A 4177-nucleotide genomic window follows, 5' to 3' on the forward strand; every position below is an offset into this window, starting at 1 on the left:
GGAAAAAATTGTGTTTGACCAAATACAATGCTATTTCTCTGTAAACAGATTAACAACAGACTTTCAGCATGCTTATAGAGAAGGGCACTCAACATGTACTGCACTGACACAAAGGACTGATGATTGGTTGAAAGAAATTGATAATAAGAAGATTGTGGGAGCTGTTCTGTTAGACTTCAGTCCAGCCTTTGATATTATTGACCATAACCTGTTGTTGAAAAAAATGGTGGTATGGCTTTTCAACCTCTGCCATGTCATGGATTCAGAGCTATCTATCTAATAGAACTCAAAGAGTTTTCTTTAATGGAAGCTTCTCTAATGTCAAACATGTAAAGTGTGCAGCTTGTAAACATGCAGCTCTCTAGGCCCTCTACCCTTTTCTATTTTTACCAATGACCAATGCCACTTGCATTAAACAAAGCATGTGTGTCCATGTATGCTGATGATTCAACCATATACAGTTGAAGTCGGAAGTTTACAGACACTTAGATTGGAGTCATTAAAACTTGTTTTTTCAACCACTCCACAAATGTCGTGTTAACAAACTATAGTTTTGGCAAGTCGGTTAGTACATCTACTTTGCGCATGACACAAGTAATTTTAAAAACAATTGTTTACAGACAGATTATTTCATTTATAATTCACTGTATCACAATTCCAGTTGGTCAGAAGTTTACATACACTAAGTTGTCTGTGCCTTTAAATAGCTTGGAAAATTCCAGAAAATTATGTAAGGGCTTTAGAAGCTTCTGATAGACTAATTGACATCATTTGAGTCAATTGGAGGTGTACCGGTGGATGTATTTCAGGCCTACCTTCAGACTCAGTGCCTCTTTGCTTGCCATCACGGGAAAATCAAAAGAAATCAGCCAAGACTTCAGAAAAAAAATTGTAGACTTCCACAAGTCTGGTTCATCTTTGGGAGCAATTTCCAAACGCCTGAAGGTACCACGTTCAGTGGTACAAACAATAGTACGCAAGTATAAACACCATGGGACCACGCAGCTGTCAAACCACTCAGGAAGGAGACGCGTTCTGTCTCTTGGAGATGAACATACTTTGGTGCGAAAAGTGCAAATGAATCCCAGAACAACAGCAAAGGACCTTGTGAAGTTGCTGGAGGGAACAGGTAAAAAAGTACCTATATCCACAGTAAAACGAGTCCTATATCGACATAACCTGAAAGGACGCTCAGCAAGGAAGAAGACACTGCTCCAAAACCGCCATAAAAAAGCCAGACTACGGTTTGCAACTGCACATGGGGACAAAGATGTAACTTTTGGAAAATGTCCTCTGTCTGATGAAACAACAATAGAACTGTTTGGCCATAATGACCATTGTATGTTTGGAGAAAAAGGGGGAGCCTTGCAAGCTGAAGAACATAATCCCAACCGTGAAGCACGGGGGGTGCAGCATCATGTTGTGGGGTGCTTGCTGAGGAGGGACTGTGACTTCACAAAAATAGATGCATCATGAGGCAGGAAAATTATGTGGATATATTGAAGCAACATTTCAAGACATCATCAGGTAGTTAAAGCTTGTTCGCAAATGGTCTTCCAATTGGAAATGACCCCAAGCATACTTCAAAGTTGTGGCAAACTCGCTTAAGGACAACAAAGTCAAGGTTGTGGCTATCACAAAGCCCTGACCTCAATCCTATAGAAAATGTGTGGGCAGAACTGAAAAAGAACTGCCTCCCATAGTCTGTTCTGGACTTGGGGACTGTGAAGAGACCTCTTGTGGCATGTCTTGTGGGGTATGCCCCCGTGTTGTTAAGAAGGCAGAGCATCGCTTTATTATAGACAGACTTCTCCCCATCTTAGCTACTACTGCATCAATATGTTTTGATCATGACAGTTTACAATCTAGGGTTACTCCAAGCAGTTTAGTCATCTAAACTTGCTCAATTTCCACATTACTGGGCACTCATATCATATTAACATGGCATAAGTCATTACAAAATGTGTAGAATTGCAGGAAATTTGCTTTAAAACTGCAAACATTTATCTCCACTCCATGGCAAAATAGGAAATCAGGAAATTAGCTGTAAAACGGCTGCTGTTTTCTTGCCTGCCACATGGCAAAATGAGTAGAATTGCAGAACACTTTAAAAAATAAGATTAGTTTTAAAATGAACAACTCCACATGGCGTATCTTCCCTATAGGTCTCGGCATACGTTACAATGCAAACAATATAGTCCTAAAAATGTCATACGTTTTTGTTTAGTCACTGATGTGTCAGCACAAATAATTTCTCAGAGCAAATCATTTCTGACATTTCACCACTTTCAGGGGTATAACATTAAAATTGTATAGCTAATAGGCTATGTGTTTGCAGATCTACTGCGGTTAATGAATCTAAAGCAGCCAAGGGGATAACTGCTGGGGTAATTTTGGCTTGTTTTTGCTCTTCTTCAAATAGCATTTGAACATGTTTTAATTGTACAGAAATGCAGTAAATGAGTTTCAACTTTGAAAACATTTTCTGAATGCATCGAACGTTCGTTCTCTGCGTCCGCATCCACACAACTCCTTGGAAAAGTGTACTGCGAAAGGGAGCCACACAAACAAGTATTTCCTGTATTTGTTTTTTCCCACAGTGAAAGTGACAAAGGTCAACACCACAGGCAGTGATGGTGCACAAATATAAAACAACATAATCAGTTGGCCAGCAGCCAGAAACAGTTGAGTCTAAACCTGACTTGAGATGGTTGAGTAGATGTGATAACTAATATAACTGGTTTGTTAGACTTAAGTCACAAAGTCCCATCTATCTTTTCTTGCACACTTTGTCTTTATGCTGGTGTTGTATTTTTACACAAATGAAGTTTAGATGCTCCTCAAAAACCRGGCAACACTGGCAAGAGAAGAAACCTTGAGAGGAAACAGAGTGCAGTGTAGTTGATTAAAGACAACACCTTGAAGAGATAATTTACTCAAAATACAAATGGTAAGGAAAGTGAGTTTTGGGTTTGTTTACACCCATTTGGGTCTTTGTGTGCTGTCATTCTGGTTGCAACATGCAACAATAACACAATGAGAATAATCTACCTGGGTAAAATAATACCTCAGTGGAAAAGTATGTACCATGTGAAAGTCGTTGTCTCAACAAGCACAGTGAAGAACAACTGTCCCAGTTACCATTTATTTGGCATCTTATCAGTTTCTCTTTTCTGTCTACAATTTCCTGAAAAACACGTGACTTCTTGTAAATCCCCATGTCTAACTTCTGTATTTGTGTTGTGTCAAACTTAGCCTTCCTACATAAATATGCAGGGACATGTGATGACTTTGAATCAACGTGGAAAACTGACTGGATTTGTAAAAGTCATCAACATAAGTGCATTTTGTCTTTTTTTCACCCAACTTTTACGCTAAATCCAATGACATGTTGACATTTGTTGTTGATTTCACTTCAATAAAGTCCTACAACTACTACATAGAAGCTTCACATATCATTTGTAAGCAAATGTCATGCCGGAAAAAGGAGTGTGTAGATGCGGAAGCAGAGATGTGCCGACAGAAGCAAACTTTCAATGCATAATTCCGTTTAAATGGACCTAACGGACGGCGCAGAAGCTGCAAATTAGGCTTTAGAAAGGTGGAAGGTTGCTGAGTCAATCCACGGACAGGGTATAAAAACACAACTGTGGGAACTGTGGTCTATGATTCCAGGTACCACCTCCTGCCGTTGTGCCCTTGAGCATGGGACTTAAACCCTAAAACTGCTCTCCATCCAGGGGCGCTGCTCTGTAGCTTATCAACTTAGCTGATCAATGATTTGTGCAGCGCCTATGAAATTGATGAAGCAGATAATGAGTCAAACAACTAACAATATTCAGTTGTAATGAACATTTAGAAGGTTATGATAGGGTCATACTCACATTGCTCCTATAAATATATTTAGCATTTCATTATCTTTATATTCTGGCTTAGCTTTTTAATGCAATAAAAACTGTGACAAACTATTCAGTGATGCTTTATTTGTCCTAATGCAATCCTCATTTTAAACTATGTATTTAAACTATGGCAAATTGTTCCCTCTTACAAGTCAGGGCTTGGAACAAAATGTCCTGCATCATCAGCCCAGCATTGTTGATGCTGTTTTTTTCATCCTCTTGAAAATGACTCAGTAAATGTACTGGAATGATCATGTCTTAAAGTAAGGTTGGGACAC

Source organism: Salvelinus sp. IW2-2015, linkage group LG19 (assembly GCF_002910315.2).
Source record: "Salvelinus sp. IW2-2015 linkage group LG19, ASM291031v2, whole genome shotgun sequence".
Taxonomy (NCBI): Eukaryota; Metazoa; Chordata; class Actinopteri; order Salmoniformes; family Salmonidae; genus Salvelinus; species Salvelinus sp. IW2-2015.